Consider the following 21,408-nt stretch of genomic DNA (forward strand, 5'->3'; position numbering starts at 1 on the left):
AACTGAGGAACACGTGCAAGAAGCTTCCACTGCATTGTGTGCAACGAAACCACCTTCCGACATTACCGAGATCCTGGAAAATCATCATAGATGAAAGTAGTTGCTGGAGATATGGGGTTCATCCAGCAGTAAGTGTGAAGCCGCAGTGCCGTTTCGGGGTTCTGTCCGAGGCCTTCACGGCTACCGTAGCGACCCTGGGGCACACGAAGTCCCCACCGTACTTCACCCTCAACAGCGATCCCCTACTTTGGCCTGTGACTACATTTTTCGTAGACGAGGGCTATTAAGATGTTTATCCAATCCCTTGTCTCTGAAACAGAATGTGTAACATGTTACCAAAAGTTTTTTTGTGGTCCCTGCGCGTACATATCTGATAATATTTTGCTCGTTCGTATAATTCGTATTCTAAAACACGGTCATTGCCGTGTTCAGATATAACGTAATGTACATAATTGCCAAACAACCACAACACAGCATTGGTTTTCTGGACAGGGAAGAAAACACCATCGGGGAAGAGTAATTTTTCAACATTGATCTCAGTACTAACAGTTCTGGTTATAAAGGCTACCCGCCGTTGGAGTCCCCTCCATATTTCGGCGTATCCGCCACAGAGAAAGCGGTGTATCAATGTGTCAACTGCGTCACATCGGGTGCACACAATCGTGTCACTAAGACCAATGGAGTGCAACTTTTCGTTAGTGGAAACTACGTTATTAACAACTCGGTACCAGGTTGCCTGAATGTCGGAAGACAGTTCACGATTACTAATATTTTTCCAAATTCTTTTCCAGTCTTTGTCGGGATATCTGCACTCCATTTTATTGACATGTTCTTTCGTTGTTAAGAGTTCCATTAATTTCCTGCAATTCCTTGATTGTGGATTCGTGACAATACTGTCCATGTAGCTAATCTCTAAAAAGAACTGGCGAATATATTTCAATTTATAATTAATTCCGCCTATATTTATGGGTGGACGTAAATTTTCTGGCTGTAGGAGTCGATACAGCCTGGCTATAATACTATGTGGATGTTTTTCTATAATTTGTAGGGTCCTCTTTATATATAACGCCGTAGTCTTCCGCCATATATCTGTTAAACCTAGGCCACCTTCAGCGGAAGGTAACGTAACTGTACCGACTGCTACTCTAAAAATATTCCCTGTCCATATAAATCGGCAAATGATACTCATTATACGTTTGGCAATGGGTTTCGAAACTGGCAATATTTGACCTATATATATAGCTTTTGATAAAATGGACCAATTAATTATTCTGATTCGTTGTTTAATGTTCAGATGTCTGGTCTGATTGAGTATTGTGGCTTTTCTGATTGTATCCAGTACTTTCTTCCAATTGTAGGTCATGGTCTGAAGCGGACATCGGTAAAAGGTGACACCCAGAGCGGTGTGACGATCGACGGAGCGTGCCCATTCCAAACGGACATCTTGAAGACCTTTAAGATTTAAAAACGAACTCTTCACCTCGTTAACCCTAGCGCCTGTAGCTTCACAAAAGATCTGAATATTCGTAGTTAATTTCTCTAAATCTTCGTTACTACGAATAACCACTCCAACGTCATCAGCATATGCATTGGTGACGTTGTTAACGCCAGATATCGTGATGCCCTCAAGATCGACATCGAGTCTCCTTAGTAAAGGCTCCAGTGCAACAACATACAGGAGCATTGACAAAGGACTTCCCTGCGGGACGCCGTTGCGAATTTCAATGGGTGGAGTGAAATGCCCATTTACAGACACTTGTGTTTGGATGCCTTCAACAATGTTAATTAAAACTTGCACAAAATGTTGACTAAAACCCACATAGGTCAACGTTCTGAACAAAAATAAGTGGTTGACCCTGTCAAAAGCCTTTGAGAAGTCGATAAAGGCAAGGCCTCCTGGTGAGGATGACGTTGCAAAAATTGCAGAGACATCCCTATATTCACAAACAGTTTTAAAAATATTCCGCCCCGAGAGACAGGTTTGGTGGTCACCTATGATCTTCTCCATTAGAGGTCTCAGTCTTTCCTTCAGTACACGTGCAATTATTTTATAATCCGAGTTCATCAAACATATTGGTCTCAATTGATTGAGATCTTTAACTGTCGCGTTCCTTCCCTTTGGTATTAGCACAGTTACGCTTTCTTTGAACTCGCGTGGAACAGTAACACCTTGCAACACTTCATTTATCACTTCTGTGAATTGATTACCGATGAGAGGCCAAAATTTACAATAAAACTCTACAGGCAAGCCATCAGGCCCTGGGGACTTACGGGTAGGCGAATATTTAAGTATATCAAACACCTCCTCACATGTGATCGCAGTGGTAAGGGACACATTGTCCTCGTCATTGATAACGTTGTCGATACCTGTAGTTCGTAGCAAATCGTTCGCACAGTCTAGATCATACCGGGTATCAGTATATAACGTACGATAAAATCCATAAACTGCATTTAAAATGTCAGAGTGTTCCGTCAGCACCCGGTTATCGCCCACTCTAAGACAAGCAATAAACGCTCGTCTTCTATTTCTTTCATGTTCGAGTAAGTGGTACAGAGATGCGTTTTCGTCCTCCACCGTTGTCGGGACACGAGATTTAATTTTTAAACCCTCCAGCTGTTGTCGCTTGAGACTTATGAGGTGAGCCTTGATCTTCTTTATTTCAATGAAAACCTCATCAGTCATCTGCTGAGCTGATAGTTCCCTTAAGCATGTATAGTAAAATTCAACGGTATTGCGAGACCACATCGCTCGCTCCCTCCCGTAAGCTATTAGGGATGATCTCAATTTCTTTTTAGCACATGAGGTCCACCACGCAAGGCGAGAGCTGTATTTATGGCGCATACGTAGAGCAGCCTGCCATACCTCCGCTACTGTTCTTGATAGGGCACCCTCGAACAACATATGGGTATTCAGCTTCCATAAGGGGCGACCCCAATACGTTCCTTGCTTCTGAAACCGAATGCTGCATTTCACTGCGAGATGGTCCGAAAAGGTAGTGGGAATTACTTCGATACTACTGATTTTATTTTCCAGGTTTGCTGTGACGTATATTCTGTCTATTCTGCTTTGCGAGCGACTACTGATGTACGTAAATTTGACTAACGTGGGGTATTTGCTTTCCCACACGTCTGTTCACTTCATGTTTTTCACCAAAGCCGCCAGTTCCCTGGAGAAGTTAAAATTTGGTCGCTGATCCTTTTTGTGAAGTACACAATTAAAGTCACCACCGATTAAAGCTTCCGCCGGATTCCCCTTAAGTAAATAGACCATATCGTTCTTAAACAAAATAGCCCTATCATCTCTAGCGTTGTTACCAGAGGGGACATATACATTTAAAACAGTAGTAGTAAAAATTTTACAACTGATGCCCCTCCCATTTTCTAACAGACAGATATCCTTCACATCAATACCATCTTTGACAAGGATCGCAGTCCCACATGTGGCTTCCGGTGCAATATTTAAAATCTCTTGAAAACCTGGGACATAAAAGTTGTGGACATTAAATTCCTGTAGGAGGGCTATATCAGTATCCGACTGGTAAAGGAAATCTTTTAAAGAAGCGACTTTCGTTTCACTGCGAATCCGATTTATATTGATCGTGGTCACATTATATGTCAGTTCCGTTGGCATAGGTGCAGGTAAAAGAAATTGGCTAATGAAGTATACCCCATGCAGAGTCACGTCTGTACCATTCCATTCTGTCTGTCAGAAAGAAAAATAGACATTAAAAAAAAAATTAAATGCCACTAGCATGTGTCAGGTCCATCTCCATTCCGTGGTCGGTGCGATCTTCTTGGGCATCGGCCCAATCAATTCCTTTTCCTGAGACAGTTCGGTCTAAATCCATAGTAGTGCCGGTCTGCAAACCTGCGACGCCAAGCGGTGCGCGAGGTTGTTGTTGAAGATCATCTGCATCGGCACGACTCATCTCCGCTTCAGTACACTCGTTAACTCGTGCTACTGGGCATTGTTCTCGTAGTCGTTCATTATCCCTTAAATGTTTTAACTTTTCCCGCAATGCAGGAGCTAAACTCTCTGCTGCTTTGTGTGCCAATCTCCTCTTCTTGCCTTTCTTCGAAGATCTCTTCGGCGATCTAGCAGGAGATGAAGTTTGCGACCTGTCAGGAGAAGTACCGGATGATACGTCTGACGTCGCCTGTTCCTTTTTTCGGACAAAAGTCCGCGTATCGCATTCCACAACGGCAGAAGGAGGCGCATCTTTTTCCATGGCTCCCACTGGTAGCAACCCAGTCTCCAATTCTACACTATCGCTCGTTGTGGTTTCCTTGACGCAAGTGTCTTCTGTGGGCGCCAACGTGAAACCAATGTCCAGATTGCTATCTTCGTTCATAGTTCCCGCAGAGTGGATGCCTGGAGCGTCCACTCCTCGGAAGCTAGTGGCAATATCCTCACGTTGGTGGGAATCCTGACGACGCAAGGAACCTCCGTTGCGGGTATTTGGGGATCTTCGGCCGAGTCCGCGGAAGAACGAGCAACCACAGTGGGAGAGTTGGAAAAAGTTGGCGTCGGCATAGATTCGAGGGGCGCGGAGCTGATCGGCAGACCATCCGAAAATCTAGAGCTTGAAGCCGGAGTATCATCGACAACCGCCCGCGAGGCAGCAGGCTCCCCGCGCACAGGCGGCACCGACTCGCCTCGGCTGCGGAAGTCAGCAGCGGCAGCGTATGACAACTTCATACCAACAACAGGGCCGGAACTCGGCATCTCGTCACGCGGTAACTGCGGGACACGCCTCCGTGAACATTCTGCACGAATGTGTTCCGTGGAATTGCATAAAGCGCAAGTCCGCGGTTGCCCATCATAGATAATCAAAGCACGATACCCACAAATATTAAGATAAGAGGGGACATGCTTCTGTAATTCAATCTTAATTTGCCTTACGCCGTTCAGGACAGGAAACATATGAGCTTCAGACCACCTTTCTGCCACATTGGAAATAATTCTGCCATAAGGCAGAAGGGCAACATTAAGTTCTTCGGGCGGAATTTCAAAAGGGAGCTCAAACACTCTGATCGTACGAATCCCGTACCCAGCATGACTAACAGCAACGTCACTCACATTCCCATCAGAATGATTAAACTTCACGCTACCTCCGCAACGATCCACAATGGAACTACATAATTCTGGACTTTTCATCTTCAGATACACAGCATTTGTCACAAACGAGAGATAAACTCCGACAACATCATCACCGTTAATCAATACTTTTTCGATAAACCATGCTTTAATTTCAAATGCTTTAGGTCGAACGAAATTTCGATCGAAAGTAAACTTGATTGTGTCTTTCCTCAAATAATTCGACCTATTCATTCTAGAACTTCATGAATACAAGTGCAACACGAATAGCGGCTTAGCAGCACCACTAACCTCAAACGCAGCGACTCAGCCTGTGTTTACTACAGCCAGACGTCCAGCTCCGCCACACGTCCGTCCCGCTCGGCGGCTGACTCGCAACTGACAGGCCGCACAAGGAAGCATCTGTGCATCCCGCCACCTACTGAGATCTTGCCGCACTTGCTAGGTGCAGCATCCAATCTGGACCATATTCTCAAAGAGATTTCTTAATCCTACTCCTACAACATGAGCTGTGCTGAGGACCAGTGTATGTGAAGGCTGAATGAGCTTCTTGAGTTGTGTAACAGTATGTCGATCGTGTGAAGTGCTAATATTATCGTGTCACGCACCATCCGCCCACTACGTCGCGTTGTGTGACAGCACGCACTTTTCGACAGTACTCTGTGTCCATAGCTGTTTTCATAGCTAGGCTGCATCCAGCACAAAGCATTCACCATACGAAAGTGGCTGTTCCGCGAATTTGATTACCTGACCCTTTGACATCACTTCATGTACGAATAATGGCAAGAATTCTAGCTACATTCCAAGTTGCTCCCTCCACTTTCAGCCTACTTGGTTGCGTCATTAGCCACGCAAACACTTCCTGAGGACGCTACATGTAATAAATCGCGGCTTATCGGTTTAATGTCAAAATGCTGCTCAATTTAAGTCCGTTAGAGGCACCCGGTTCCATGGTGTAATGGTTAGCACTCTGGACTTTGAATCCAGCGATCCGAGTTCGAGTCTCGGTGGAACCTGACTCTGTGTTTTGCGATCGTTTCTAGAAATGTGTACGAGTTGGTAGTTGGAATTGTATATCCAGAATTTTAGCTAGGGTCATGTAATGCAAATTGTTAATAGCCGTCCACACGTGATTGGGGAACGCTCCAGATGCTTATGCTTTTGCTACTAGGGTTAATAACGGAACGTAAGGGGTTAAACTGCGAAAAGACGACCTCAGCTGCTGGTCCCAGTATCTCTCCGTTTTGGGTGCTGCATGCGCGTGCATTTAACAAACGTGCATGCGATGTACTAGTTCCTGGGAAACCAATAGAATCGTTATACGTGTCAGTCTTTAGATATAGATATAAGTAATCGAAGACGGCTTAATCCTGCTTCGTAGATTTACTTTCCACAAGCCGCACTTGCCAGTATCATTGGCCGGTGGCACGACATGCAGTTTGTCCTGTTGCATGGTCTACTTTCAGAGACTCGCTAGTTTATCGTAGTGCTTGGTTGTCGCGAAAGTGAAAAGTAGGGCCTGTCCGGGATTTGAACCCGGGACCTCCTGCACCCAAAGCAGGAATCATACCCCTAGACCAACAGGCCGCACAAGAAAGCAGGTGTGCATCCCGCCACCTACTGAGATCTTGACGCACTTGCTAGGTGCAGCATCCAATCTGGACCATATTCTCAAAGAGATTTCTTAATCCTACTCGTACAACATGAGCTGTGCTGAGGACCAGTGTATGTGAAGGCTGAAAGAGCTGCTTGAGTTGTGTAACAGTATGTCGATCGTGTGAAGTGCAAATATTATCGTGTCACGCACCATCCGCCTACTACGTAGCGTTGTGTGACAGCACGCACTTTTCGACAGTACTCTGTGTCCATAGCTGTTTTCATAGCTAGGCTGCATCCAGCACAAAGCATTCACCATACGAAAGTGGCTGTTCCGCGAATTTGATTACCTGACCCTTTGACATCACTTCATGTACGAATAATGGCAAGAATTCTAGCTACATTCCAAGTTGCTCCCTCCACTTTCAGCCTACTTGGTTGCGTCATTAGCCACGCAAACACTTCCTGAGGACGCTACATGTAATAAATCGCAGCTTATCGGTTTAATGTCAAAATGCTGCTCAATTTAAGTCGACTAGAAGCACCCGGTTCCATGGTGTAATGGTTAGCACTCTGGACTTTGAATCCAGCGATCAGAGTTCGAGTCTCGGTGGAACCTCACTCTGTGTTTTGCGATCGTTTCTAGAAATGTGTACGAGCTGGTAGTTGGAATTGTATATCCAGAATTTTAGCTAGGATCATGTAATGCAAATTGTTAATAGCCGTCCACACGTGATTGGGGAACGCTCCAAATGCTTATGCTTTTGCTACTAGGGTTAATAACGGAACGTAAGGGGTTAAACTGCGAAAAGACGTCCTCAGCTGCTGGTCCCAGTATCTCTCCGTTTTGGGTGCTGCATGCGCGTGCATTTAACAAACGTGCATGCGATGTACTAGTTCCTGGGAAACCAATAGAATCGTTATACGTGTCAGTCTTTAGATATAGATATAAGTAATCGAAGACGGCTTAATCCTGCTTCGTAGATTTACTTTCCACAAGCCGCACTTGCCAGTATCATTGGCCGGTGGCACGACATGCAGTTTGTCCTGTTGCATGGTCTACTTTCAGAGACTCGCTAGTTTATCGTAGTGCTTGGTTGTCGCGAAAGTGAAAAGTAGGGCCTGTAGGGGAATTGAACCGGGGACCTCCTGCACCCAAAGCAGGAATCATACCCCTAGACCAACTGGCCGCACAAGGAAGCATCTGTGCATCCCGCCACCTACTGAGATCTTGCCGCACTTGCTAGGTGCAGCAACCAATCTGGACCATATTCTCAAAGAGATTTCTTAATCCTACTCCTACAACATGAGCTGTGCTGAGGACCAGTGTATGTGAAGGCTGAAAGAGCTGCTTGAGTTGTGTAACAGTATGTCGATCGTGTGAAGTGCAAATGTTATCGTGTCACGCACCATCCGCCTACTACGTAGCGTTGTGTGACAGCACGCACTTTTCGACAGTACTCTGTGTCCATAGCTGTTTTCATAGCTAGGCTGCATCCAGCACAAAGCATTCACCATACGAAAGTGGCTGTTCCGCGAATTTGATTACCTGACCCTTTGACATCACTTCATGTACGAATAATGGCAAGAATTCTAGCTACATTCCAAGTTGCTCCCTCCACTTTCAGCCTACTTGGTTGCGTCATTAGCCACGCAAACACTTCCTGAGGACGCTACATGTAATAAATCGCAGCTTATCGGTTTAATGTCAAAATGCTGCTCAATTTAAGTCCGTTAGAGGCATCCGGTTCCATGGTGTAATGGTTAGCACTGTGGACTTTGAATCCAGCGATCCGAGTTCGAGTCTCGGTGGAACCTGACTCTGTGTTTTGCGATCGTTTCTAGAAATGTGTACGAGCTGGTAGTTGGAATTGTATATCCAGAATTTTAGCTAGGATCATGTAATGCAAATTGTTAATAGCCGTCCACACGTGGTTGGGGAACGCTCCAAATGCTTATGCTTTTGCTACTAGGATTAATAACGGAACGTAAGGGTTTCAACTGCGAGAAGACGACCACAGCTGCTTGTCCCAGCATCACTCCGTTTTGGGTGCTGCATGGGCGTGCATTTAACAAACGTGCATGCGATGTACTAGTTCCTGGGAAACCAATAGAATCGTTATACGTGTCAGTCTTTAGATATAGATATAAGTAATCGAAGACGGCTTAATCCTGCTTCGTAGATTTACTTTCCACAAGACGCACTTGCCAGTATCATTGGCCGGTGGCACGACATGCAGTTTGTCCTGTTGCATGGTCTACTTTCAGAGACTCGCTAGTTTATCGTAGTGCTTGGTTGTCGCGAAAGTGAAAAGTAGGGCCTGTCCGGGATTTGAACCGGGGACCTCCTGCACCCAAAGCAGGAATCATACCCCTAGACCAACAGGCCGCACAAGGAAGCATCTGTGCATCCCGCCACCTACTGAGATCTTGCCGCACTTGCTAGGTGCAGCAACCAATCTGGACCATATTCTCAAAGAGATTTCTTAATCCTACTCCTACAACATGAGCTGTGCTGAGGACCAGTGTATGTGAAGGCTGAAAGAGCTGCTTGAGTTGTGTAACAGTATGTCGATCGTGTGAAGTGCAAATGTTATCGTGTCACGCACCATCCGCCTACTACGTAGCGTTGTGTGACAGCACGCACTTTTCGACAGTACTCTGTGTCCATAGCTGTTTTCATAGCTAGGCTGCATCCAGCACAAAGCATTCACCATACGAAAGTGGCTGTTCCGCGAATTTGATTACCTGACCCTTTGACATCACTTCATGTACGAATAATGGCAAGAATTCTAGCTACATTCCAAGTTGCTCCCTCCACTTTCAGCCTACTTGGTTGCGTCATTAGCCACGCAAACACTTCCTGAGGACGCTACATGTAATAAATCGCAGCATATCGGTTTAATGTCAAAATGCTGCTCAATTTAAGTCCGTTAGAGGCATCCGGTTCCATGGTGTAATGGTTAGCACTGTGGACTTTGAATCCAGCGATCCGAGTTCGAGTCTCGGTGGAACCTGACTCTGTGTTTTGCGATCGTTTCTAGAAATGTGTACGAGCTGGTAGTTGGAATTGTATATCCAGAATTTTAGCTAGGATCATGTAATGCAAATTGTTAATAGCCGTCCACACGTGATTGGGGAACGCTCCAAATGCTTATGCTTTTGCTACTAGGATTAATAACGGAACGTAAGGGTTTCAACTGCGAGAAGACGACCACAGCTGCTTGTCCCAGCATCACTCCGTTTTGGGTGCTGCATGCGCGTGCATTTAACAAACGTGCATGCGATGTACTAGTTCCTGGGAAACCAATAGAATCGTTATACGTGTCAGTCTTTAGATATAGATATAAGTAATCGAAGACGGCTTAATCCTGCTTCGTAGATTTACTTTCCACAAGACGCACTTGCCAGTATCATTGGCCGGTGGCACGACATGCAGTTTGTCCTGTTGCATGGTCTACTTTCAGAGACTCGCTAGTTTATCGTAGTGCTTGGTTGTCGCGAAAGTGAAAAGTAGGGCCTGTCCGGGATTTGAACCGGGGACCTCCTGCACCCAAAGCAGGAATCATACCCCTAGACCAACAGGCCGCACAAGGAAGCATTTGAGCATCCCGCCACCTACTGAGATCTTGCCGCACTTGCTAGGTGCAGCAACCAATCTGGACCATATTCTCAAAGAGATTTCTTAATCCTACTCCTACAACATGAGCTGTGCTGAGGACCAGTGTATGTGAAGGCTGAAAGAGCTGCTTGAGTTGTGTAACAGTATGTCGATCGTGTGAAGTGCAAATGTTATCGTGTCACGCACCATCCGCCTACTACGTAGCGTTGTGTGACAGCACGCACTTTTCGACAGTACTCTGTGTCCATAGCTGTTTTCATAGCTAGGCTGCATCCAGCACAAAGCATTCACCATACGAAAGTGGCTGTTCCGCGAATTTGATTACCTGACCCTTTGACATCACTTCATGTACGAATAATGGCAAGAATTCTAGCTACATTCCAAGTTGCTCCCTCCACTTTCAGCCTACTTGGTTGCGTCATTAGCCACGCAAACACTTCCTGAGGACGCTACATGTAATAAATCGCAGCTTATCGGTTTAATGTCAAAATGCTGCTCAATTTAAGTCCGCTAGAGGCACCCGGTTCCATGGTGTAATAGTTAGCACTGTGAACTTTGAATCCAGCGATCCGAGTTCGAGTCTCGGTGGAACCTGACTCTGTGTTTTGCGATCGTTTCTAGAAATGTGTACGAGCTGGTAGTTGGAATTGTATATCCAGAATTTTAGCTAGGATCATGTAATGCAAATTGTTAATAGCCGTCCACACGTGATTGGGGAACGCTCCAAATGCTTATGCTTTTGCTACTAGGATTAATAACGGAACGTAAGGGTTTCAACTGCGAGAAGACGACCACAGCTGCTTGTCCCAGCATCACTCCGTTTTGGGTGCTGCATGCGCGTGCATTTAACAAACATGCATGCGATGTACTAGTTCCTGGGAAACCAATAGAATCGTTATACGTGTCAGTCTTTAGATATAGATATAAGTAATCGAAGACGGCTTAATCCTGCTTCGTAGATTTACTTTCCACAAGACGCACTTGCCAGTATCATTGGCCGGTGGCACGACATGCAGTTTGTCCTGTTGCATGGTCTACTTTCAGAGACTCGCTAGTTTATCGTAGTGCTTGGTTGTCGCGAAAGTGAAAAGTAGGGCCTGTCCGGGATTTGAACCGGGGACCTCCTGCACCCAAAGCAGGAATCATACCCCTAGACCAACAGGCCGCACAAGGAAGCATCTGTGCATCCCGCCACCTACTGAGATCTTGCCGCACTTGCTAGGTGCAGCAACCAATCTGCACCATATTCTCAAAGAGATTTCTTAATCCTACTCCTACAACATGAGCTGTGCTGAGGACCAGTGTATGTGAAGGCTGAAAGAGCTGCTTGAGTTGTGTAACAGTATGTCGATCGTGTGAAGTGCAAATGTTATCGTGTCACGCACCATCCGCCTACTACGTAGCGTTGTGTGACAGCACGCACTTTTCGACAGTACTCTGTGTCCATAGCTGTTTTCATAGCTAGGCTGCATCCAGCACAAAGCATTCACCATACGAAAGTGGCTGTTCCGCGAATTTGATTACCTGACCCTTTGACATCACTTCATGTACGAATAATGGCAAGAATTCTAGCTACATTACAAGTTGCTCCCTCCACTTTCAGCCTACTTGGTTGCGTCATTAGCCACGCAAACACTTCCTGAGGACGCTACATGTAATAAATCGCAGCTTATCGGTTTAATGTCAAAATGCTGCTCAATTTAAGTCCGCTAGAGGCACCCGGTTCCATGGTGTAATAGTTAGCACTGTGGACTTTGAATCCAGCGATCCGAGTTCGAGTCTCGGTGGAACCTGACTCTGTGTTTTGCGATCGTTTCTAGAAATGTGTACGAGCTGGTAGTTGGAATTGTATATCCAGAATTTTAGCTAGGATCATGTAATGCAAATTGTTAATAGCCGTCCACACGTGATTGGGGAACGCTCCAAATGCTTATGCTTTTGCTACTAGGATTAATAACGGAACGTAAGGGTTTCAACTGCGAGAAGACGACCACAGCTGCTTGTCCCAGCATCACTCCGTTTTGGGTGCTGCATGCGCGTGCATTTAACAAACATGCATGCGATGTACTAGTTCCTGGGAAACCAATAGAATCGTTATACGTGTCAGTCTTTAGATATAGATATAAGTAATCGAAGACGGCTTAATCCTGCTTCGTAGATTTACTTTCCACAAGACGCACTTGCCAGTATCATTGGCCGGTGGCACGACATGCAGTTTGTCCTGTTGCATGGTCTACTTTCAGAGACTCGCTAGTTTATCGTAGTGCTTGGTTGTCGCGAAAGTGAAAAGTAGGGCCTGTCCGGGATTTGAACCGGGGACCTCCTGCACCCAAAGCAGGAATCATACCCCTAGACCAACAGGCCGCACAAGGAAGCATCTGTGCATCCCGCCACCTACTGAGATCTTGCCGCACTTGCTAGGTGCAGCAACCAATCTGCACCATATTCTCAAAGAGATTTCTTAATCCTACTCCTACAACATGAGCTGTGCTGAGGACCAGTGTATGTGAAGGCTGAAAGAGCTGCTTGAGTTGTGTAACAGTATGTCGATCGTGTGAAGTGCAAATGTTATCGTGTCACGCACCATCCGCCTACTACGTAGCGTTGTGTGACAGCACGCACTTTTCGACAGTACTCTGTGTCCATAGCTGTTTTCATAGCTAGGCTGCATCCAGCACAAAGCATTCACCATACGAAAGTGGCTGTTCCGCGAATTTGATTACCTGACCCTTTGACATCACTTCATGTACGAATAATGGCAAGAATTCTAGCTACATTCCAAGTTGCTCCCTCCACTTTCAGCCTACTTGGTTGCGTCATTAGCCACGCAAACACTTCCTGAGGACGCTACATGTAATAAATCGCAGCTTATCGGTTTAATGTCAAAATGCTGCTCAATTTAAGTCCGTTAGAGGCATCCGGTTCCATGGTGTAATGGTTAGCACTCTGGACTTTGAATCCAGCGATCCGAGTTCGAGTCTCGGTGGAACCTGACTCTGTGTTTTGCGATCGTTTCTAGAAATGTGTACGAGCTGGTAGTTGGAATTGTATATCCAGAATTTTAGCTAGGATCATGTAATGCAAATTGTTAATAGCCGTCCACACGTGATTGGGGAACGCTCCAAATGCTTATGCTTTTGCTACTAGGATTAATAACGGAACGTAAGGGTTTCAACTGCGAGAAGACGACCACAGCCGCTTGTCCCAGCATCACTCCGTTTTGGGTGCTGCATGCGCGTGCATTTAACAAACGTGCATGCGATGTACTAGTTCCTGGGAAACCAATAGAATCGTTATACGTGTCAGTCTTTAGATATAGATATAAGTAATCGAAGACGGCTTAATCCTGCTTCGTAGATTTACTTTCCACAAGACGCACTTGCCAGTATCATTGGCCGGTGGCACGACATGCAGTTTGTCCTGTTGCATGGTCTACTTTCAGAGACTCGCTAGTTTATCGTAGTGCTTGGTTGTCGCGAAAGTGAAAAGTAGGGCCTGTCCGGGATTTGAACCGGGGACCTCATGCACCCAAAGCAGGAATCATACCCCTAGACCAACAGGCCGCACAAGGAAGCATTTGAGCATCCCGCCACCTACTGAGATCTTGCCGCACTTGCTAGGTGCAGCAACCAATCTGGACCATATTCTCAAAGAGATTTCTTAATCCTACTCCTACAACATGAGCTGTGCTGAGGACCAGTGTATGTGAAGGCTGAAAGAGCTGCTTGAGTTGTGTAACAGTATGTCGATCGTGTGAAGTGCAAATGTTATCGTGTCACGCACCATCCGCCTACTACGTAGCGTTGTGTGACAGCACGCACTTTTCGACAGTACTCTGTGTCCATAGCTGTTTTCATAGCTAGGCTGCATCCAGCACAAAGCATTCACCATACGAAAGTGGCTGTTCCGCGAATTTGATTACCTGACCCTTTGACATCACTTCATGTACGAATAATGGCAAGAATTCTAGCTACATTCCAAGTTGCTCCCTCCACTTTCAGCCTACTTGGTTGCGTCATTAGCCACGCAAACACTTCCTGAGGACGCTACATGTAATAAATCGCAGCATATCGGTTTAATGTCAAAATGCTGCTCAATTTAAGTCCGCTAGAGGCACCCGGTTCCATGGTGTAATGGTTAGCACTCTGGACTTTGAATCCAGCGATCCGAGTTCGAGTCTCGGTGGAACCTGACTCTGTGTTTTGCGATCGTTTCTAGAAATGTGTACGAGCTGGTAGTTGGAATTGTATATCCAGAATTTTAGCTAGGATCATGTAATGCAAATTGTTAATAGCCGTCCACACGTGATTGGGGAACGCTCCAAATGCTTATGCTTTTGCTACTAGGGTTAATAACGGAACGTAAGGGGTTAAACTGCGAAAAGACGACCTCAGCTGCTGGTCCCAGTATCTCTCCGTTTTGGGTGCTGCATGCGCGTGCATTTAACAAACGTGCATGCGATGTACTAGTTCCTGGGAAACCAATAGAATCGTTATACGTGACAGTCTTTAGATATAGATATAAGTAATCGAAGACGGCTTAATCCTGCTTCGTAGATTTACTTTCCACAAGACGCACTTGCCAGTATCATTGGCCGGTGGCACGACATGCAGTTTGTCCTGTTGCATGGTCTACTGTCAGAGACTCGCTAGTTTATCGTAGTGCTTGGTTGTCGCGAAAGTGAAAAGTAGTGCCTGTCCGGGATTTGAACCCGGGACCTACTGAACCCAAAGCAGGAATCATACCCCTAGACCAACAGGCCGCACATGGAAGCATCTGTGCATCCCGCCACCTACTGAGATCTTGCCGCACTTGCTATGTGCAGCATCCAATCTGAAACCTATTCTCAAAGAGATTTCTTAATCCTACTCCTACAACAAGAGCTGTGCTGAGGACCAGTGTATGTGAAGGCTGAAAGAGCTTCTTGGGTTGTGTAACAGTATGTCGATCGTGTGAAGTGCAAATGTTATCGTGTCACGCACCATCCGCCCACTACATAGCGTTGTGTGACAGCACGCACTTTTCGACAGTACTCTGTGTCCATAGCTGTTTTCATAGCTAGGCTGCATCCAGCACAAAGCATTCACCATACGAAAGTGGCTGTTCCGCGAATTTGATTACCTGACCCTTTGACATCACTTCATGTACGAATAATGGCAAGAATTCTAGCTACATTCCAAGTTGCTCCCTCCACTTTCAGCCTACTTGGTTGCGTCATTAGCCACGCAAACACTTCCTGAGGACGCTACATGTAATAAATCGCAGCTTATCGGTTTAATGTCAAAATGCTGCTCAATTTAAGTCCGTTAGAGGCATCCGGTTCCATGGTGTAATGGTTAGCACTCTGGACTTTGAATCCAGCGATCCGAGTTCGAGTCTCGGTGGAACCTGACTCTGTGTTTTGCGATCGTTTCTAGAAATGTGTACGAGCTGGTAGTTGGAATTGTATATCCAGAATTTTAGCTAGGATCATGTAATGCAAATTGTTAATAGCCGTCCACACGTGATTGGGGAACGCTCCAAATGCTTATGCTTTTGCTACTAGGGTTAATAACGGAACGTAAGGGGTTAAACTGCGAAAAGACGACCTCAGCTGCTGGTCCCAGTATCTCTCCGTTTTGGGTGCTGCATGCGCGTGCATTTAACAAACGTGCATGCGATGTACTAGTTCCTGGGAAACCAATAGAATCGTTATACGTGTCAGTCTTTAGATATAGATATAAGTAATCGAAGACGGCTTAATCCTGCTTCGTAGATTTACTTTCCACAAGACGCACTTGCCAGTATCATTGGCCGGTGGCACGACATGCAGTTTGTCCTGTTGCATGGTCTACTTTCAGAGACTCGCTAGTTTATCGTAGTGCTTGGTTGTCGCGAAAGTGAAAAGTAGGGCCTGTCCGGGATTTGAACCGGGGACCTCCTGCACCCAAAGCAGGAATCATACCCCTAGACCAACAGGCCGCACAAGGAAGCATTTGAGCATCCCGCCACCTACTGAGATCTTGCCGCACTTGCTAGGTGCAGCAACCAATCTGGACCATATTCTCAAAGAGATTTCTTAATCCTACTCCTACAACATGAGCTGTGCTGAGGACCAGTGTATGTGAAGGCTGAAAGAGCTGCTTGAGTTGTGTAACAGTATGTCGATCGTGTGAAGTGCAAATGTTATCGTGTCACGCACCATCCGCCTACTACGTAGCGTTGTGTGACAGCACGCATTTTTCGACAGTACTCTGTGTCCATAGCTGTTTTCATAGCTAGGCTGCATCCAGCACAAAGCATTCACCATACGAAAGTGGCTGTTCCGCGAATTTGATTACCTGACCCTTTGACATCACTTCATGTACGAATAATGGCAAGAATTCTAGCTACATTACAAGTTGCTCCCTCCACTTTCAGCCTACTTGGTTGCGTCATTAGCCACGCAAACACTTCCTGAGGACGCTACATGTAATAAATCGCAGCTTATCGGTTTAATGTCAAAATGCTGCTCAATTTAAGTCCGCTAGAGGCACCCGGTTCCATGGTGTAATGGTTAGCACTCTGGACTTTGAATCCAGCGATCCGAGTTCGAGTCTCGGTGGAACCTGACTCTGTGTTTTGCGATCGTTTCTAGAAATGTGTACGAGCTGGTAGTTGGAATTGTATATCCAGAATTTTAGCTAGGATCATGTAATGCAAATTGTTAATAGCCGTCCACACGTGATTGGGGAACGCTCCAAATGCTTATGCTTTTGCTACTAGGATTAATAACGGAACGTAAGGGTTTCAACTGCGAGAAGACGACCACAGCTGCTTGTCCCAGCATCACTCCGTTTTGGGTGCTGCATGCGCGTGCATTTAACAAACGTGCATGCGATGTACTAGTTCCTGGGAAACCAATAGAATCGTTATACGTGTCAGTCTTTAGATATAGATATAAGTAATCGAAGACGGCTTAATCCTGCTTCGTAGATTTACTTTCCACAAGACGCACTTGCCAGTATCATTGGCCGGTGGCACGACATGCAGTTTGTCCTGTTGCATGGTCTACTTTCAGAGACTCGCTAGTTTATCGTAGTGCTTGGTTGTCGCGAAAGTGAAAAGAAGGGCCTGTCCGGGATTTGAACCGGGGACCTCCTGCACCCAAAGCAGGAATCATACCCCTAGACCAACAGGCCGCACAAGGAAGCATCTGTGCATCCCGCCACCTACTGAGATCTTGCCGCACTTGCTAGGTGCAGCAACCAATCTGGACCATATTCTCAAAGAGATTTCTTAATCCTACTCCTACAACATGAGCTGTGCTGAGGACCAGTGTATGTGAAGGCTGAAAGAGCTGCTTGAGTTGTGTAACAGTATGTCGATCGTGTGAAGTGCAAATGTTATCGTGTCACGCACCATCCGCCTACTACGTAGCGTTGTGTGACAGCACGCACTTTTCGACAGTACTCTGTGTCCATAGCTGTTTTCATAGCTAGGCTGCATCCAGCACAAAGCATTCACCATACGAAAGTGGCTGTTCCGCGAATTTGATTACCTGACCCTTTGACATCACTTCATGTACGAATAATGGCAAGAATTCTAGCTACATTACAAGTTGCTCCCTCCACTTTCAGCCTACTTGGTTGCGTCATTAGCCACGCAAACACTTCCTGAGGACGCTACATGTAATAAATCGCAGCTTATCGGTTTAATGTCAAAATGCTGCTCAATTTAAGTCCGTTAGAGGCATCCGGTTCCATGGTGTAATGGTTAGCACTCTGGACTTTGAATCCAGCGATCCGAGTTCGAGTCTCGGTGGAACCTGACTCTGTGTTTTGCGATCGTTTCTAGAAATGTGTACGAGCTGGTAGTTGGAATTGTATATCCAGAATTTTAGCTAGGATCATGTAATGCAAATTGTTAATAGCCGTCCGCACGTGATTGGGGAACGCTCCAAATGCTTATGCTTTTGCTACTAGGATTAATAACGGAACGTAAGGGTTTCAACTGCGAGAAGACGACCACAGCTGCTTGTCCCAGCATCACTCCGTTTTGGGTGCTGCATGCGCGTGCATTTAACAAACGTGCATGCGATGTACTAGTTCCTGGGAAACCAATAGAATCGTTATACGTGTCAGTCTTTAGATATAGATATAAGTAATCGAAGACGGCTTAATCCTGCTTCGTAGATTTACTTTCCACAAGACGCACTTGCCAGTATCATTGGCCGGTGGCACGACATGCAGTTTGTCCTGTTGCATGGTCTACTTTCAGAGACTCGCTAGTTTATCGTAGTGCTTGGTTGTCGCGAAAGTGAAAAGTAGGGCCTGTCCGGGATTTGAACCAGGGACCTCCTGCACCCAAAGCAGGAATCATACCCCTAGACCAACAGGCCGCACAAGGAAGCATTTGAGCATCCCGCCACCTACTGAGATCTTGCCGCACTTGCTAGGTGCAGCAACCAATCTGCACCATATTCTCAAAGAGATTTCTTAATCCTACTCCTACAACATGAGCTGTGCTGAGGACCAGTGTATGTGAAGGCTGAAAGAGCTGCTTGAGTTGTGTAACAGTATGTCGATCGTGTGAAGTGCAAATGTTATCGTGTCACGCACCATCCGCCTACTACGTAGCGTTGTGTGACAGCACGCACTTTTCGACAGTACTCTGTGTCCATAGCTGTTTTCATAGCTAGGCTGCATCCAGCACAAAGCATTCACCATACGAAAGTGGCTGTTCCGCGAATTTGATTACCTGACCCTTTGACATCACTTCATGTACGAATAATGGCAAGAATTCTAGCTACATTACAAGTTGCTCCCTCCACTTTCAGCCTACTTGGTTGCGTCATTAGCCACGCAAACACTTCCTGAGGACGCTACATGTAATAAATCGCAGCTTATCGGTTTAATGTCAAAATGCTGCTCAATTTAAGTCCGCTAGAGGCACCCGGTTCCATGGTGTAATGGTTAGCACTCTGGACTTTGAATCCAGCGATCCGAGTTCGAGTCTCGGTGGAACCTGACTCTGTGTTTTGCGATCGTTTCTAGAAATGTGTACGAGCTGGTAGTTGGAATTGTATATCCAGAATTTTAGCTAGGATCATGTAATGCAAATTGTTAATAGCCGTCCACACGTGATTGGGGAACGCTCCAAATGCTTATGCTTTTGCTACTAGGGTTAATAACGGAACGTAAGGGGTTAAACTGCGAAAAGACGACCTCAGCTGCTGGTCCCAGTATCTCTCCGTTTTGGGTGCTGCATGCGCGTGCATTTAACAAACGTGCATGCGATGTACTAGTTCCTGGGAAACCAATAGAATCGTTATACGTGACAGTCTTTAGATATAGATATAAGTAATCGAAGACGGCTTAATCCTGCTTCGTAGATTTACTTTCCACAAGACGCACTTGCCAGTATCATTGGCCGGTGGCACGACATGCAGTTTGTCCTGTTGCATGGTCTACTGTCAGAGACTCGCTAGTTTATCGTAGTGCTTGGTTGTCGCGAAAGTGAAAAGTAGTGCCTGTCCGGGATTTGAACCCGGGACCTACTGAACCCAAAGCAGGAATCATACCCCTAGACCAACAGGCCGCACAAGGAAGCATCTGTGCATCCCGCCACCTACTGAGATCTTGCCGCACTTGCTTGGTGCAGCATCCAATCTGAAACCTATTCTCAAAGAGATTTCTTAATCCTACTCCTACAACATGAGCTGTGCTGAGGACCAGTGTATGTGAAGGCTGAAAGAGCTTCTTGGGTTGTGTAACAGTATGTCGATCGTGTGAAGTGCAAATGTTATCGTGTCACGCACCATCCGCCCACTACATAGCGTTGTGTGACAGCACGCACTTTTCGACAGTACTCTGTGTCCATAGCTGTTTTCATAGCTAGGCTGCATCCAGCACAAAGCATTCACCATACGAAAGTGGCTGTTCCGCGAATTTGATTACCTGACCCTTTGACATCACTTCATGTACGAATAATGGCAAGAATTCTAGCTACATTACAAGTTGCTCCCTCCACTTTCAGCCTACTTGGTTGCGTCATTAGCCACGCAAACACTTCCTGAGGACGCTACATGTAATAAATCGCAGCTTATCGGTTTAATGTCAAAATGCTGCTCAATTTAAGTCCGTTAGAGGCATCCGGTTCCATGGTGTAATGGTTAGCACTCTGGACTTTGAATCCAGCGATCCGAGTTCGAGTCTCGGTGGAACCTGACTCTGTGTTTTGCGATCGTTTCTAGAAATGTGTACGAGCTGGTAGTTGGAATTGTATATCCAGAATTTTAGCTAGGATCATGTAATGCAAATTGTTAATAGCCGTCCACACGTGATTGGGGAACGCTCCAAATGCTTATGCTTTTGCTACTAGGATTAATAACGGAACGTAAGGGTTTCAACTGCGAGAAGACGACCAGAGCTGCTTGTCCCAGCATCACTCCGTTTTGGGTGCTGCATGCGCGTGCATTTAACAAACGTGCATGCGATGTACTAGTTCCTGGGAAACCAATAGAATCGTTATACGTGTCAGTCTTTAGAAATAGATATAAGTAATCGAAGACGGCTTAATCCTGCTTCGTAGATTTACTTTCCACAAGACGCACTTGCCAGTATCATTGGCCGGTGGCACGACATGCAGTTTGTCCTGTTGCATGGTCTACTTTCAGAGACTCGCTAGTTTATCGTAGTGCTTGGTTGTCGCGAAAGTGAAAAGTAGGGCCTGTCCGGGATTTGAACCGGGGACCTCCTGCACCCAAAGCAGGAATCATACCCCTAGACCAACAGGCCGCACAAGGAAGCATTTGAGCATCCCGCCACCTACTGAGATCTTGCCGCACTTGCTAGGTGTAGCAACCAATCTGGTGGACCATATTCTCAAAGAGATTTCTTAATCCTACTCCTACAACATGAGCTGTGCTGAGGACCAGTGTATGTGAAGGCTGAAAGAGCTGCTTGAGTTGTGTAACAGTATGTCGATCGTGTGAAGTGCAAATGTTATCGTGTCACGCACCATCCGCCTACTACGTAGCGTTGTGTGACAGCACGCACTTTTCGACAGTACTCTGTGTCCATAGCTGTTTTCATAGCTAGGCTGCATCCAGCACAAAGCATTCACCATACGA

The 21,408-nt window shown here is 46.0% G+C and overlaps 21 non-coding genes across 21 annotated transcripts; 11 read left to right on the forward strand and 10 right to left on the reverse strand.

Moving 5' to 3' along the window:
- The first annotated feature begins 6,042 nt into the window (after positions 1-6,042).
- Positions 6,043-6,114, forward strand: Trnaq-uug (transfer RNA glutamine (anticodon UUG)). Its single transcript has one exon. It is a non-coding gene; the product is annotated as a tRNA-Gln (tRNA).
- Positions 6,115-6,613: 499 nt separating this feature from the next.
- Positions 6,614-6,685, reverse strand: Trnap-ugg (transfer RNA proline (anticodon UGG)). The gene has a single exon. It is a non-coding gene; the product is annotated as a tRNA-Pro (tRNA).
- Positions 6,686-7,241: 556 nt separating this feature from the next.
- On the forward strand, positions 7,242-7,313 carry Trnaq-uug (transfer RNA glutamine (anticodon UUG)). The gene has a single exon. It is a non-coding gene; the product is annotated as a tRNA-Gln (tRNA).
- Positions 7,314-8,440: 1,127 nt separating this feature from the next.
- Positions 8,441-8,512, forward strand: Trnaq-uug (transfer RNA glutamine (anticodon UUG)). Its single transcript has one exon. It is a non-coding gene; the product is annotated as a tRNA-Gln (tRNA).
- A 499-nt stretch (positions 8,513-9,011) lies between these two features.
- Positions 9,012-9,083, reverse strand: Trnap-ugg (transfer RNA proline (anticodon UGG)). The gene has a single exon. It is a non-coding gene; the product is annotated as a tRNA-Pro (tRNA).
- A 556-nt stretch (positions 9,084-9,639) lies between these two features.
- Positions 9,640-9,711, forward strand: Trnaq-uug (transfer RNA glutamine (anticodon UUG)). Its single transcript has one exon. It is a non-coding gene; the product is annotated as a tRNA-Gln (tRNA).
- A 499-nt stretch (positions 9,712-10,210) lies between these two features.
- Positions 10,211-10,282, reverse strand: Trnap-ugg (transfer RNA proline (anticodon UGG)). Its single transcript has one exon. It is a non-coding gene; the product is annotated as a tRNA-Pro (tRNA).
- A 1,127-nt stretch (positions 10,283-11,409) lies between these two features.
- Trnap-ugg (transfer RNA proline (anticodon UGG)) lies at positions 11,410-11,481 on the reverse strand. The gene has a single exon. It is a non-coding gene; the product is annotated as a tRNA-Pro (tRNA).
- A 1,127-nt stretch (positions 11,482-12,608) lies between these two features.
- Trnap-ugg (transfer RNA proline (anticodon UGG)) lies at positions 12,609-12,680 on the reverse strand. The gene has a single exon. It is a non-coding gene; the product is annotated as a tRNA-Pro (tRNA).
- Positions 12,681-13,236: 556 nt separating this feature from the next.
- On the forward strand, positions 13,237-13,308 carry Trnaq-uug (transfer RNA glutamine (anticodon UUG)). The gene has a single exon. It is a non-coding gene; the product is annotated as a tRNA-Gln (tRNA).
- A 499-nt stretch (positions 13,309-13,807) lies between these two features.
- Positions 13,808-13,879, reverse strand: Trnap-ugg (transfer RNA proline (anticodon UGG)). The gene has a single exon. It is a non-coding gene; the product is annotated as a tRNA-Pro (tRNA).
- A 556-nt stretch (positions 13,880-14,435) lies between these two features.
- Positions 14,436-14,507, forward strand: Trnaq-uug (transfer RNA glutamine (anticodon UUG)). The gene has a single exon. It is a non-coding gene; the product is annotated as a tRNA-Gln (tRNA).
- A 1,127-nt stretch (positions 14,508-15,634) lies between these two features.
- Trnaq-uug (transfer RNA glutamine (anticodon UUG)) lies at positions 15,635-15,706 on the forward strand. The gene has a single exon. It is a non-coding gene; the product is annotated as a tRNA-Gln (tRNA).
- Positions 15,707-16,205: 499 nt separating this feature from the next.
- Positions 16,206-16,277, reverse strand: Trnap-ugg (transfer RNA proline (anticodon UGG)). The gene has a single exon. It is a non-coding gene; the product is annotated as a tRNA-Pro (tRNA).
- Positions 16,278-16,833: 556 nt separating this feature from the next.
- On the forward strand, positions 16,834-16,905 carry Trnaq-uug (transfer RNA glutamine (anticodon UUG)). The gene has a single exon. It is a non-coding gene; the product is annotated as a tRNA-Gln (tRNA).
- A 499-nt stretch (positions 16,906-17,404) lies between these two features.
- On the reverse strand, positions 17,405-17,476 carry Trnap-ugg (transfer RNA proline (anticodon UGG)). The gene has a single exon. It is a non-coding gene; the product is annotated as a tRNA-Pro (tRNA).
- Positions 17,477-18,032: 556 nt separating this feature from the next.
- Positions 18,033-18,104, forward strand: Trnaq-uug (transfer RNA glutamine (anticodon UUG)). Its single transcript has one exon. It is a non-coding gene; the product is annotated as a tRNA-Gln (tRNA).
- A 499-nt stretch (positions 18,105-18,603) lies between these two features.
- Trnap-ugg (transfer RNA proline (anticodon UGG)) lies at positions 18,604-18,675 on the reverse strand. Its single transcript has one exon. It is a non-coding gene; the product is annotated as a tRNA-Pro (tRNA).
- A 556-nt stretch (positions 18,676-19,231) lies between these two features.
- On the forward strand, positions 19,232-19,303 carry Trnaq-uug (transfer RNA glutamine (anticodon UUG)). The gene has a single exon. It is a non-coding gene; the product is annotated as a tRNA-Gln (tRNA).
- A 1,127-nt stretch (positions 19,304-20,430) lies between these two features.
- On the forward strand, positions 20,431-20,502 carry Trnaq-uug (transfer RNA glutamine (anticodon UUG)). The gene has a single exon. It is a non-coding gene; the product is annotated as a tRNA-Gln (tRNA).
- A 499-nt stretch (positions 20,503-21,001) lies between these two features.
- On the reverse strand, positions 21,002-21,073 carry Trnap-ugg (transfer RNA proline (anticodon UGG)). Its single transcript has one exon. It is a non-coding gene; the product is annotated as a tRNA-Pro (tRNA).
- Between the last annotated feature and the right edge of the window lie 335 nt (positions 21,074-21,408).

This window comes from Schistocerca gregaria, chromosome 2 (assembly GCF_023897955.1).
Source record: "Schistocerca gregaria isolate iqSchGreg1 chromosome 2, iqSchGreg1.2, whole genome shotgun sequence".
Lineage (NCBI taxonomy): Eukaryota > Metazoa > Arthropoda > Insecta > Orthoptera > Acrididae > Schistocerca > Schistocerca gregaria.